This window comes from Psammomys obesus, unplaced genomic scaffold (genome assembly GCF_907164565.1).
Source record: "Psammomys obesus unplaced genomic scaffold, mPsaObe1.curated_primary_1811, whole genome shotgun sequence".
Taxonomy (NCBI): domain Eukaryota; kingdom Metazoa; phylum Chordata; class Mammalia; order Rodentia; family Muridae; genus Psammomys; species Psammomys obesus.
In genome coordinates this window covers 6841439-6856003 of record NW_026596120.1, presented here as the reverse complement: position 1 = coordinate 6856003, position 14565 = coordinate 6841439, and the positions used below count along the sequence as shown (strand labels likewise).

The following is a 14565-nucleotide window of genomic DNA, read 5'->3' as shown; positions in this document are numbered from 1 at the left end:
ACCTGTCACCATCCTTGTAGTTCTTCTGAGAACTGAAATATTTCAAAGGTTTTACACTGTAGATTACTGAAAATACATCTAGCTGAGGGGCCATACCATAGTGCCAAAGGCCATCACATCTCATAGGCAATATATGAATTTGTCCAGACAGGTCATTAAACAGACCAGCTCAATTCCAAGAGTCACATAGTTCATCTCATAGGACCCTGAATTTTATTTACTCCACCTTTCTCTTTGATCCTTGCTATTGTTATTTAAAAAAAAAAAAAAAAAGTTAGGAAATGCTCAGAACAGTTTCCCCCAGCCAGTGGATGGCACAGTGTCTTGCATTCCTGTCACAAAAATGTTCTGTAAATTGGTAGTTTAAGGCTAGAGACTTGGTCAGAGTCTGACTCCAAGTTTTCTCTCTTTCTCTTTTTTCTTTTTCTCTTTTTTTCTTTCTTTCTCTCTCTCTCTCTCTCTCTCTCTCAGGGTTGGGGGGTGGGGCAAGATCAACATCTCATAGGCCTGATTTGGGGGTTTCATTGCATTCCCACCAACAATTAGCCTGGGTCCGGGTAAACACTCAGCTCTTAATTCCCACTCTGGGTAGAACAGAAATCCCCCTGCAGGCCAGAGTCATACCACTTAGGATGTACATTTTCACACATTTCTCTGCTCAGTATCCAAAGGTATCTGGAAATTGACACCTCAGTTCCAAATGCCTCAGCAGAGGCTGTGTCCATGTCAAGGCAGTATCCCCTCCCCTGAAGCCCTTCAGGAATGCGGTGTAGATGACAGACGCCGATAGGGATGGGGATGGCGTAAAATGCTTGAAGGGAAAGAGATAAGCTGCCCTCAGAAGAAAGACCGAGATAGAATTGAGACCTGTACTCTGCAGAGCTCTGGCAGAGCTGACTTGTGGAGGATGCTTTGCCTGCGTTTAAAGAGGCAGCATTAGAGTCTTTTTAGTTGCTATCTTGAAGCCCTATAAAGAAAAGGGACAGTCAGTGTTACACTGTCCCACAGTCTTAGTCAGAAAGCACATTCAGTATAACAGAGATTGTGTGGGAATTAAACGAAATGAGACAGAAAACAGAGAGAGCTTCCTGGGCAAGGCAGGGAAGCTGGGCAGATGAGCAGACGGAAGTTTAAGAACTTAAGTCTTAGGTTCTCTTTTTCCTTTTAAATGCATTGAAATGGAAATTATTACAAAGAAAACAGCACATGTAGTTATTTTAGAAAACAAAATTGCAAAAAATAAAAAAACTTTACAGAAAAGGGCATGCTTGTGATAAGGTGGGCTGTTTCTGGAATTTTCCAGATAGTTCTCCATACTCAGAAGGATGATTGAGAGAGTCTAGTTATGAGGAAGAATGGAAAAATTTGAGAGACTAACTGATTACATAAGTTTTAGGCTATTACTGTGATAGTAATAGCCTAACATAACAATTTGAGGAAATCTGTTTACTTCTGGAGAAACATTTGGCCCCAATAAGAAAAAAAGAAGAAAAGAAAGAAAAAAGCAGCTGTTTGTGAATGCCCTGGTAGCTGTGAGGAGCCATTCACATGCTAAAACTCTTAAGAAAGCCGAATTTCACTAGTAACAAGCTGTTGACAGGATCTGCTCTAGATACCTTCCGGACCATCCTCAAGTCAAACCTGGGGCTAAGTTCCACGTGACCCTAGCAGAGCAGCCATGGAAAATCACTACGAACAACAGAAGTCCCAACCCTGAGTAGTTAACCTTCGGTAACAACACTCCCACCTGCCTGGAATTAGCGAGCACTTAGAATGCCGGGCGCTACTGTAACTGTTTCACACGTATTATTTAATTCCATCTAAAAAATATCTAGGAGGTAGACAACACTAAAACGTATTGCGTGTTAGATACCAAAGCTGAAGGCCACAGAAGCGGCCTTATATAGCAACAAATCTGGGCTGTCAACGCAGGCAGGCTGAAATCCAAAGGGCCAAACTGCTTTGCTCTCGACATCTCCCACCTGCCCATCACCCGGGAATCAACAACAGCAGGACGGCTTAGACTTCCCAGTCTGCGTACAGCGCTTCCCCCTGATGCTCTAAAATCACTTTCAGAGTTTCCAAAAGCCTCACTGGAAACATACAAACATGCAATTAGGCCACGAGTTTCTTTGGTTTTGTTTCTAAGGGTCGCAATCTACCATTACCAACAAGTTAGCTCAGGTTTTTGTGGAAGTTCTCACTGGCAGTTATGTAGACAAAAACATTACTGGCTTTTATTTATTTATTTTTTTTAAGGGGAAGATGAGTCATCACTTAAGTGCAGTTTAGTGGAGCTGATCTGTGAACACTGGCCCATGGAGAGAGAGAATACAAGGGCGCTTGGCATCCAGAAGGCTGGGAACTGTTACATGTGTATGCACGTCGCTCGACCTTCACAACTCTTTTGTTTTTAAATGACGCCATTCTTTCCCGCACCGGTGAAGGTGCCTTACTTCGCATATACTGTTAAAATCTACTCAGCGCACCAAAATGACCACGTACCTAACGCTTGATCAGGAATAGGGGTGCGAAAAGCACCGTCTTTCAAAACCTTAGGGCGTCACCTGGGAATCAGTCTTTTTCCGAAGGGGGGAAAAAAACTGTAAATGAAGAAGACTCGATGCCGAATGATTCAAAACAACAAGCACCTGCCCCTAGGTAGGCGCGAGGCAGCTCAGCCCCACACCAACCCCGAGGCCGTGGAGGGAGGATGGCAGCGGGCAGTCCGCGGCCTTTATCTGAGCAGGAGGGTGAGGTCTTTTGCACGAGACGCTGGGGAACAATCTAGGCGTCCCCCGACGGCCGCGGGCGAGCACAGGTGACCCTCCGTTCCTGCGGATTTGGTGCCGTTAAACAGCGCGCGGGGCTCGGGGGGCGGGGGGTCGCGAGGCCTGCGCCCGGCGTCCGGGGCCTGCTCCGCGGCCGCGCGGCCGTGTGCGAGCCTGGCCGGCTCTGCGGCGGTGGCGCCGGGGGCGGGGGGAGGGCACCCCCTCCGCGGCCTGCGCGTCGGCGCCCGAGGTCGAGCCGCCCTCCCTCGGGCCTGCACCGGGGGTGGAACGGGGCGTCCGGGCCCAGCCGCCGGCGTCCATTTTCTGGGCGGCGCTGCGTCCGGACTCGCGGGTCCGGAAGCGCCATGGACCCCCCGCGGGAAGCGCGCGGGCGGCGGAGCGGAGCCCCGTGAGTTGTCCCCGGGGGGGATCCCCCGCGGTCCCCGGGAGGGAGGGGGGCGGGAAGCCGGCGGGGCCGCGCTGCAGCCGCGGGGCCGGGCCGAGCGACCAGCGTCCGCAGGTGCCCGCGTCCCGCCCCACCGGGCTCGGCTGCGGGAGGAGAGGGGGGGACGGCGGGGGGGAGGGCGTGAGTGACGCGCACCTGGGGCTCGGGGACCGCTCGGGGCTGTCGCACCGCCCCTCCCCCGGAGCGCGAACCCGAGCCGCGCGTCCTGACCCTACCCGCTCGCGATGAGATCCTGGTGCGACACCAAGCCCCTGCAATTGAACCGGACGTGCAAAGGCAGGGCCCTTCCCCCAGGGGTTTGCAGCCTCGGCCTCCTACTCCTGCTGCAGCCGTCGGTCTGTTGGGACAGCTCAACAGTCCGCCCTTTTTAGACACTTCTTTGCAGGTTAGCGGATAGATAGCCTGAGATCTTAATCTGTCCGCGCTTCCACTCCGTAACTCCTGCTTTGCGGTGGGTAAGTGCCTGATGCCATTCTGGACTTTGGGCCTGATTGAAACAAACCCCTTCCGAGGATCTGCTCTGAATGATACGCGTTGATGTGTTTGAAATACATTATTTGAAAGGTTGAAGGCGAGTCTCCTCATTGGGGAAGCTGCTCGCTCGCTTGGGTTCTCGCGGCTGGGAAGAATGGGTGTTTTGTTGTGGTTTCAGAGAAACTTATAGCGACTCACTGTAGCGAAGATGAAAGAGCGGAGTTTGGGTTTTGTGACAGGGTCTCGCTAAGGATCCTAGAACGTTCGGTACGAATGCAGCCTAGGCTGGTTTCGAACTCGGGGCGGTAGACTGACCGCTAGGATATAGGCCTCTACCAGTGTTTTTCAAGACCAAACATACATTAGATACATTAGTAGAACCCCTTTTGGGTCGTTGCTGAAATTAAAAAGAAAAAAATTAGAGTATTTGGTACGGTAGAAAAGACTGGAAAAAGAACGCATTGCACATAGCAAAGATGAGCACTGTTTAATGAAACCTTTTGGTTTATATAACGTGATTTGGAAAAAAAAAAAAGTGGGTCACTGTCAAAAAAGCCTTTAAGACCCCAGTTTAGTGCCTTGTGGTGCAGATTTCGTGGGCGATTTAACCTGGGTTTGTGCTCAACGGTAATGAGGGTTTTCGTCCCAGCGGTCACTTAGCTGTGCCACCTCTAGCAACAGGTTCACCGCAGTGTCGCAGCTGTAAAATGGGGAAATGTTCTCCAGGGCTGAGGCGTTACAGAGATTACCCGCCCACTGCCAGCACCTTATGCGCTCCACACAGGCTGACTGCAGTGACTCTGTGGCGGAAATACTGCATCCTAGAAATTAGTCATGAAGCCCTGCCCCCTTGTCCTTTCTCAGGTCTTGACATGGAAGAGATGGAGGACTCAGCACCGAGGCTCTCCAAGTGATTCCTGCCAGAGCACAGAAACCGACTCTGTTAAGGCTGACACGTTCTGACTGAGGTAACTAAAACGTCTACGTGAAATAAGAAATGGCAGTTTCCGAAAGACTTCTGATGGTGTCTGAATCATGGTCTACCCACCTGCTGGGTTTGCACCCAGCAAAATTCCCATGATTCTCAATTAAGGACATGTGGCGTGCCAGACCTCTGTGGTGAGGAAGAGCTAGAAAGCAGGGCTTCGAGACCGCTGTTTCTCATGTTTGTTCGGCCTGTAGGTGTGATGGGAACTTTTGTACGTGTCGTGATAGAGCTGTGGCTTCCTCAAGTCACAAGGACCCAAAAAACACAACGGCAGCCCGGAGAGTTTAACTGAGTTTTTTGTTGTTACCCGCAGTAGGTTGAGGTCCAGGCAGGACGGTATTTCCCAGGCTTTCGTCCAGCCTCTCCACTTGCTATAGGATGATCCCTTGGCTAGCTGTAGAGTACACAAGCAAGAAGAGGTATTTGTGGTTCTCACATAGATGTATTGAAAGTCCAGCACACGACACTCTACCTTGGAGGCAGTTTCGAATCCTAGGTAGTGACAGAAAACAGCAACAGCAAAACTGCCATTTGTCAAACCGTTGTGTGTCTTTATGTACCAGGCAGTGTGTTGTTAATTTACTCCCTGATGGTGCTCCCAAGAGTCAAGGAGGAAGAGGTTTACAGGGTTGAGAGGTGCAGATGGTGGCAGGCCGTGGAAGGCTTCGCAGCTAGCTCATCCTTTACCTAGTGCATCCTGTATACTCAGTGCTTTGCTGGGGCCACAAAATTCACAGCTAAATGCCTGTGCTCCGGAAGCCTGATGTCTAAATTCTCCCTGAAATCCAAAGAGGCATAATTGGTGGACAAGGCCCTGCGGTCTTGGCTCTCTCAAACGGCTGCTCCAGCAGCCGCACGATGCCGTCATCCGTCACAGGGACAGACCTCAGCAACAGACATTTCAGAGTTCTTGCTTTTCAACTCGGATTTTCATTCTTGTCCTATTTTATCGTCTACAATCATAAGGCCTCTGGATTCATTCAGTGTTTTGTTTTGTTTTGTTTTGTTTTGTTTTTTTATTGAACTTCTCTGAGATTCTTGGGCATTTAAAGTGATTATTGTACTTTTATAATCATTGGTCTTGTCCAGTGTTTTAGCAAGGAACTCTTTGTCCAGCTGTCAGTGATTTTCTATCAGTAATCAACTTTAAGAATGTTGGCGATTGACTTATGTCATTTTCATTTTCGAAATCTTGAAATCTAACTTTAAGGCTTTCATTTTTCCATTCCTGTCACTTGCAATGGAGGCTTGCTTGCTTATTTATTTATTTATTTATTTACTTACTTACTTACTTACTTACTTACTTACTTACTTATATACATAACAGATAGGTGGAGGAGGGGAAGCAGTTTGACAAAGAGAAGTTTTTGATTCAAAAACTTCTTAGCTTTGTAGACCAGAGGACTTTGGGCATTCTAAAATAAAGCAATTGAAGAAACGCAAACACTTTTGATTTATGGGAGAGAAAGCCAAAAGGCAGCCCCAGGAACTGTATTAAGCACTAGAAATCAGATTGCAGGACCTGTCTGCCACTTGTTACAACATATGTCTCATATAAAAACAAATGAGATCACCAATGTGCACATGGTTTTGTGAACTATATGAAGTTGAACTATATGAAGTTCTATAAATGTCATACAGCAAATATTTATTAAGTAGCTGCCATACATATAACTTGCTAGAGGAGTGATTCAACAGTAAAACAACTGACATTTCCCTCTCAGACTGTCAGTGGAGCTTGAAAAGACCAACAAGAAATATACATATACATGTATATATAATATATATATACACACACACACACTCTCTTGTGTGTGTATCTGTGTGTCTGTCTGTATCCAGGCAGCCAAAAGAAATCGTTCTGGTAATTCAAGGAGGCATTTGAAATAGCAGGAGAGGACAACTGAGAAAGCGTGGAGCATATTCAGTGAAAAGTATCAAGCCCAGTTGAGTCAGAACTGGTCTGTACAGGAGGCCAGGGGAAAATAGAACTGGAGAATATTTGTTGCTGAACAATAATGGTCTTGATTGCCAAATAGGAAATTGGAAAGTGTTAATCAATGGTGTCATTAAGGCTCTTTGAACAAGGAAATGTCATGGCCATGCCTTCAGAGCCTGCTCTTGTGCACGGCTCAGAGGAGGCTGGGAGGAGAGGAACAAGGAAGAAGGCTGCCACAGTCCACCAAGAAAAGGGGTGGGCCAGAGTAGATGGAGTCTACTCAGCGGAGCAAGTGGGCAAATGAGAAGGAATGAAAGTCATCTGTCTCACTGGAGAAGGATAAGATGATGGTGGTGCCGCATTTCCAGAGCCGCAATGCCTGTGGTACCGTGAGGACCCTGAGGGGGAGGTGACAAGCTGTATCCTAGGGGCATTGAGTGTAAAGTGCAGCACAGAAGCTGCCATCTTTCACACAGTGGGGTGGGCTCTGTACCCCATAGGAAGGGGAAGGCCAGTTCAGGAGCTGTTGATGTACAGGAAAAGATGGAGAGGTTTCCCATGAGAGTATAGAAGGAGAGTGATTGAGTACTGAGCCTTTCAAGAAACAAAATGACCTGGGGAGACAGAAGGTGGTCAAGAGAGCAAAACCTCCAAGGAGTGTGTTTCCAGAAGCCTCTGGAACAAGGCTTTCATTGGACCCAGGAGTGGGAAGGATGGGTCCAAGAACATGAGACCGACAAGGGCGTTATGAGTTCATGGGCATTCTCTTTTGCAAGGTAGTGTGATATGCACAGTGAATGTTAAGTGGTTTCATTTGCATAAGTTTATAGCGTGCACAAATCAAGACTAAATCTTGCATAAATTGCTGACCCTAGCATGCTCCCAAACACACTTCTCATTACTAAAATTCAGGCTGCTAAATGTGGTTTTGATAGTGGTGTTAACACTGTTTTTCATTATCAGCAGACAAATCAGAGAACCACTCTCAAAAGAATGAATTTTAAAAAGATTAAGAATATCTGTTGTTGCAAAAGGTTTCTAAGACTTAATTCCATTGCCTTTTACCGTATATCTATTAAATACTGTGTCTTTTTTTCCTTAGCATATGAGCTTAACACAGTGGAATGAGGATACTGAAGTCAGATAAACCCAGTCTCACAGACTAGCTGGGCCATTTTCCAGGCGTGTGACGTTAGCAAAGTCCTGTAAGCCTGAGTTTTTCCATCCTAAGCTTACGTTGGTCTATTTTGAAGCTTTGGGTGATAAGTTGATCAGTAACTGATAAATGGTGACTCCCTTCCTTTCACACTTGTGCACATATGTAAATTTATGCTAAGGTGAATCTGCATAGGAAGTCTTATCTTCCTGCTTCATTTTAATGTGTTTATTTCTCCCATTATACTGTTCTATCCTGTTTGTGTTGAAGTGACCAGGAGTTTAGCATGGATTAAGGCTTCACCAGGGCCTTCTGGAGAGATGGCTCTAGTGATTAAAAGCACTTGCTGTTCTTGCAGAGGAAGAATTTGAGTTTGGTTCCCCGAACCTATAAGGCAGTTCGCAATGGGCTGTGCCTCCGTTTCTAAGGGACCCGATGCCTCTCTGGCCTCCACATGCACTGGGCTTGCATGCATGGCGCAAACACCCATGTAGACAAAACACTCATATGCATAAAATAAAAACAAATCTTTAAAGGAAAAATATTAAAAATAAATAAATGAATAAATGAAAATATTTCACACGGGAATCTGCCCCAAGTGTAGACTTCTGGGCCCTGAGAAGGCTGGCTGATTCAGAAGGGTTGGGGTGGAAGCAGGGAGTCTGTGTTTTAAGTGAGCATTTCCACGACTGCTGGTGGATATTACCAAATAGCAATTTCTAAGATGCAGAAGAAAGAATGAACCTGCAGTCAGTGTGCAGATTCGGATCCTGTGTCAGGTAGAGATGAGTCTGTTCTCAAAAGCTGTTTACTTGTCTCATTCATGTTGATGGAGCCCATTTGTAATCACAGAAAAATAGGTTCCGTGTGATCTGGGATGACGTCACCCACCCTCCATTGCTCTCTGTGTTTGTGTGACACCAGAAGCCGTTTGTCAGCTCTGGCAGGATTGTGATTGGTTCCTGAATGCAGATGAGCATTTCCTCTTTTACAAACACACTGCACATTCTTCTTAAATATACTTCTTCTGGTCTTGTGGTCCCTGACATGACTCAAATAGCCATATTCTCTACTGTCTCAGCGCTGAATCACACATCTGTTCGATGGAAGTGTCACCGTCACACCCTCTGCGTGCTTGTTGAATCACACCTTCCATGTGTGTCCTCCTCCTTTTTGGCTTAATTGACTTTCACCTTTGCTTTAATGGGAAACGATGGACGGATGGCTCTGCTAACGTGGGAGACTGAAGAGAGTGGATTTGTTCCCAGGCTGGGCGTTAGAGCCCTGGCTGTCCTCAGGGCCTGTGCTAACTGGGGTGAAGAAAACAACCCTGACCTTCAATTTTTTTCCTATCAAGGTCGATTGAGCGTGGAGTGTCTTTAGGCCCCATTCGCCTTGAGTTGACTTTCTGCCCAGATGTACTGTCAATCACCTGAAAGACACATCCTTTTTTAAATAGAAATATACTTCTGAGTGAATTCTTACCGAGCTTTGGTGTCTATTTAATTTCTCGGCATTTTTCTTTGTCTTTTTGTTTTTACATTTTTCCAGTAAACTAATTAACAGAGGTTTTTAGTTCGTTGGTTGGTTGTTTTTGTTTTTTGTTTTGAAAAGATTTGAATGTATTAAGACTTTTTTTTTCCTATTTGTGAGTTTCTAGCAAAATGCTTAGCACTTCTCTTCAAGAAATTCTTGTCAATGTGTTTTTCCTCTTTGGTAAAGTTTAAATAGGAGGCTTCTTTTTAATCCTAGCACCCGCCTTGCCTTAAAAATAACGCGTTCTTCCCCACGAGGCCCTCTTGCCTGGGAGATAGGAAAAGCTCCGGTGGCTAGTTACTACGGTATTCAGCAAACAAATAGTGTGGAAGCAAGATTTACATTACTGCTGGAAAAACACGGTCCTCTGTCCCGAGTGAGTGTCCCCCGGAAGGTGCCCTGCTTGTAGTGTGCAGGTCCCAACCCTGTGGCCATTTTCTGTGCAGAGCCCAGGGTGAAGCTCCGCCCACTGTGCAGCCCATGAGCAAGTTTTCTAAAACGAAAGCACAGGCAGCAACTGGAGTACTCGGCATAACCTGTATCGAGGTTATTTTTAGATAAGTATACAGTTGTTCTAAACAGCGTACTGTGGGCTTTTGTCTGTGATGGGCTTGGGGTTTGAGTGGGGAGTTTAACTTTTTTTTAAAGTAGATAAATTCTCTCCCAAACGTGAACAGGGGAACTACATAAACATCCAAATAGTGCCGGAAACACGCATACCAAGTTTTCTAGTTGTTGGGAGATGGTCTGTCCATGTAGCCCAGGCTGGCCTCAGTCTCCCCAATGCTGGGATTATAGACTTTTTGCCATCACACCCTGATACATTCTGCTTTAATAAAGGTAATTTCAGAGCCGGGCAGTGGTGACACACACCTTTAACCCTGGTACTCGGGAAGCAGAAGCAGGTGGATCTCTGTTAGTTTGAGGCCAGCCTGGTCTACAAATTGAGTTCCAGGGCTACACAGAGAAACCCTGTCTCAAAAAAACACAACAAAACAAAAAGTGATTTCAGAGTGAAATTGGCAAAAATCCACCCCAAAATGTAATTCTTCATATGCTCTACTCCCTCTCATGGCCATTTTTTCCTGTTGATTTCCTTGGTCTAGACTATTACGCATCCAATTGTAGGCTGGTCAGAATTTCTATAGCCTTTCCATAGTCAAAAAGCCTTATGTGTCTCCTCCTCAGACCTTCTGGTGTGCTTGCTCAGCAACTCTGCAGATCACCCAGGCTTCCCAAGCCCTAGGAGGAAGTGCTTCTGTAACCCAGCAGGCCTCAGAGGCCTATGCACCATACCTGGCCTCTCTCCAGTGATCATAGCACTGATGACAGTAGCTTCAAACTGGGAACGTGGAGGAGGAATTATGGGAACTGTGGGAGATGGAGATAAGTGTATAGGGAAGTATGAGCATCTGGGGTTCAGTCCCAAGCAGATAATTCTGTATATTAATACTATGTGTCTAGAACTTGGAGAGAATCCATGGCAAGTGTGAGGCTGTCAGGTGAAGGTAGAGAGGAGATGAGAGCAGAGCCAGGCAAAGTATAAGAGTTGGCTTCCAGGAATTCCCAAAGCACAGCAACCACTCAGACGACTCTCCAGACAAAGAGGTCAGCTTGTGTCTTCATGACCTCTCTGGAGAAGAATCTGGCTTCCTAGCCCTGGCTTCTTTTGTTCATTGGAGAAGTTTTGACTTGTGTCTCAATGGATATACTTTCTTGTGTTGTCCCATTGTCTTGAAGGTCTGACTGCCAGGCTCCATTCTTATTGTCTGACATTTGTCATATTAGGAGGGCATGGTGACGCAGCGGGATGATGTCAACTCAGAGTCCTCTAAGCCAGTGCTGAGCTAAGTAAAGGCCTGTGTGTTCCTCAGCCATTACTGCTCCCCATTACAACACCGGATGAAAGGCGTCTCTTTATTTTAGAGGGAGGCTGGGTAGGCCTGATGGTTTGATCAGCTCTTGAAGCGTGAGTAGACCCCATCGTGAAAATGTACAGATGGACGTGAAGAGCTTGCTACCTGCACTCTGCCTCCCAGGATCGATGTGTTGAAAAGTTTCCCCATAGGAACAAACAAGCTGGAGTGCTGGAATGCCACCCAGATGTGTCCCATGTGAAGGCTCCTTCACGGAGACCTTGGATACTGACATGTCATAATTTAAATTTTAGCGCAGTGAATCACAGATGAAATTTTAGAAAGTAAAATTTAGAGACTAAATTTTAGAGACTAACTTTAGAGAATAAAATTGAAGTAATTTAAACTTACATTTTATAGATTACGGTCTAAGTCTCAAGTACATACAGGTTCAGGGAGGTAATATGAGCATTAAATGTGGGCTAACATAGAGAACAAGGAGTACTTGGAATGCAACAAGCCAGAGGGCATTAGACCTCATTATTTATTTTTAAGGTTTATTTTGCTTCTTAATTATATGAATGTATGTGCCTGCAAATGTAAGCACCACTTGCACCAGAGGAGTCTGATCCCTCTGGAGCTACGTTATAGGTGGTTGTAAACCACCAGACGTGGGTGCTAGGAACCAAGCCTGGGTCCTCTGCAAAAGCGAGCAGGACCCACTCTTAACTGCTGAACCATTTCTGCAGCCCTGAGACTTTTGAAAATGACTGTGGGGACTTGGAAACCGATATGCAGGCTACCGGTATGTCAGTTGTGGGTCATATTGTCTGCTGTCTGAGTCCACCCATCAGGATCGCCACAGTGGCAGCCTGTATAGTCTTTTTCCTTAGAGCCCTGCCTTGAAGTTGTCCAAGGCCCAACCCAAGGGAGGCTAATGACTGCTGACCTTTTTTTCTTTATGTCACTGCATATAAATCACTGACTTCATATATAATAACTGTGTCCATTCTGTGTGAGCAGAATAACTTTCTGCAAGGTCTGCGTCAGAAAGCAGCGCGTACGGTTGTACTGTCGGGAAGGCAGCAGGTGTACGTGGGACCCTTTGTTAGGCTGCCCAGTACTGGGTGAAACAGGAGGAACCCACCAGAGGAAGTCCGTTCTTATCTGGGATGTCACTCCCAAGGCAGCAGGATGGAGCCAAACCTGGCAGCAGGTCCTGGGTGCCAACAAAGAAGGACAGGAGCATCCCCGGCAGGTGTGACATCCCCGGCAGGTGTGACACAGCAAGGTTGTTCACTGAACTGTCAAGTAGCAGCTTTCTGAGTTGTCCTGGAATTGTCAGAATTGTCTTCTCCCCATCTGTTAACACTTCACTGACCTTGACCCTGGAGTAGGCAATGCCTTCCCTTTCCTCCCTTTCATCTTTTAGCAACTCCTACTTTCCTCTTGGCAGTGAGTGAGCCCTGGTGTGTGCAGCGCTCAGCACAGGGCCTGGCACGTAGAGAGTGCTCAGCAAATGTCAGCTCCTGACATCGCCAGCTTCGCCATCATTTCCGTCATAGCTACTCCCATCTCACCAGAGGCAGACGACTTATTTAGACTCCACTTAACCCAGTTGTGCCACCATCTCTATTAGACTTCAGTGGAGAGGGAGCACATATTTAAGACAGTGCTTAGAATCAGTTCTGTTTACTTCACCTGCCTTTATTATAGTTGTCGCTCCTGTTTTGGAACCCTTAAGCAATTAAGGCATGTTTCTGCCATTGTATAAGGAAGACTGTGGGGTTTATGTCAAGTAGGGTCGCCAGGAGGGAGGCAGGATGTAGTTGTTCGAGGAATTTGCTCCAAGGTGTGTTGACAGGTGAGAAGCCCTCGGAGAGGGCTACAGTGGAGTCCTGCTGTTTGTTCCTCGGTATGTCCTTGTGCTGGGGACCTCATCTGAGATCCTTGTTTCCCACTCTGTGTGGCAGAATGCACCTACGACTTCCGTGTTGTGTGGGAGTTTCACCTCTGGGGAACCTTGCCAGGCACGTTACAGCACAGCACGGGGACAGGCTTGTGTGGACGAGTTTGTCCGCTTGCTGACTAGAACATGTTTAGGAATGGTCTTTGAGGGTGTGGGCTGTATTCTGTTTGGAAATGCATGCTGGAGTAACAGATTTCAGTAAGACTCACATTCTGAAGAATGCTGAAATGGTTTCCAGGAAGAGAAATTTCTGCCTGAAGCGACAGAAAACCTTTTTCTGTGTGTCCGGGAAGTGATGCGAGCGATTGGAATGAAGGACTTTACTAGGGGAGTGTGTATCACTGTAAAAACGATGGGAGAGCTACCCCATTGAAGGTGTTCGGAAGGCAGCTGTGCCCACCATTACACAATCAATGCAGGTTGAAGGTGTTGGGATGATAGGCGGTAAGAGCTCTCTCCAGTGTTGGTGACTAGCAGAATTGCTCGATCCTAAAGGAAGAACTTAAGTCCATTCTGCCATGGTGGCTTGTCCAGACTCCAAGTACCAGGGTGGGGAGAGGAGCATGTCTCTATTTTAGAAAGGAAATCTGAGCTTCATATCAAATTAATCCAATTTGGAAAATGAACGAAGTCTCTTCAGCCCCAAAATATCACCGATATTTTGAAGGTGACATAGTCATTGTGGCTCTATTAACTTAGGTGTGTTCTCTTTCTCCCCCCAGCCTGTAGTACCTTTAGTGGCCTTTGCCCTGACACTTAGCTGCATGTGGGCTCTCAGTCAGCACCAGGGAGTGTGTACGTGTGCCGCTGTGTGCCTGAGTGATCTCTGCAGTAGTCCTTCTATTCTTCCTTCTCTGTCACCTGCTAGGGAACTCTGCTTGCGTGGATCTCCCATGCATCCATGAGTTATTGCCATGATGGTTTTATTGGGCTGAATGGTGAGGCCTCCCAAGAGCCTGCAACCCTGAACCTGTGAGTGGGACCTCATTTGAAAAAATAATGATCTTACAGATCATCATAATTAAGGAACTTGAGATGAGATCATCCTAGATGATCAGGAAGCCACACAGAAGAGAAGACACACACATAAGGAAGAGAAGGCCACAAGAAGAGAAAGGCAAAGTGAGAGGCCTGCAGTTATAAGCCAAAGAAAATGTAGGAGTCACCAAAGCTAAAAGTAGCAAGGAAGGATTCTGCCCATGCCCCATGAGCAGAGAGAACCTGGACTGCAAGCACTCTGACTGGACTTCTGTCCTCTGTATTGTAGGGAATGAATTAGTGTGTTGGTTTGTTACAGCACCCTTAGGAAACGAGTTCAATGCCCAAACTAGCCTTGACCTCAAAGCACCTGGGCGCTTGTTAAACTTGAATTCACCCCAGGCTATTCCAGTTCAGGGTGATAGCAAGAAA

At 46.7% G+C, this 14565-nt stretch overlaps 1 protein-coding gene and 1 long non-coding RNA gene across 9 annotated transcripts in view; one reads left to right on the top strand and one right to left on the bottom strand.

Moving 5' to 3' along the window:
• LOC129693025 (uncharacterized) overlaps positions 1-3516 on the bottom strand; it is a 72222-nt gene extending 68706 nt beyond the window's left edge. The window contains exon 1 of the long non-coding RNA XR_008722814.1: positions 3453-3516. This is a non-coding gene — a long non-coding RNA (uncharacterized LOC129693025). The remainder of the gene's footprint in view (positions 1-3452) is intronic.
• The window catches only part of Zbtb38 (zinc finger and BTB domain containing 38), a 129686-nt gene that overhangs the window by 69015 nt on the left and 46106 nt on the right, over positions 1-14565 (top strand). For 3 of the 8 annotated variants that reach the window (XR_008722811.1, XM_055629567.1, XM_055629562.1), the window contains exons 1-2: positions 3529-3692; positions 4576-4679. The gene's annotated coding sequence lies outside the window, so the exon portion shown is untranslated. Of the gene's footprint in view, positions 1-2785; positions 2822-3097; positions 3181-3528; positions 3693-4575; positions 4680-14565 lie in introns of those variants that run through there. The other 5 variants (XM_055629566.1, XM_055629568.1, XM_055629564.1 and 2 more) reach the window with 4 other exon arrangements.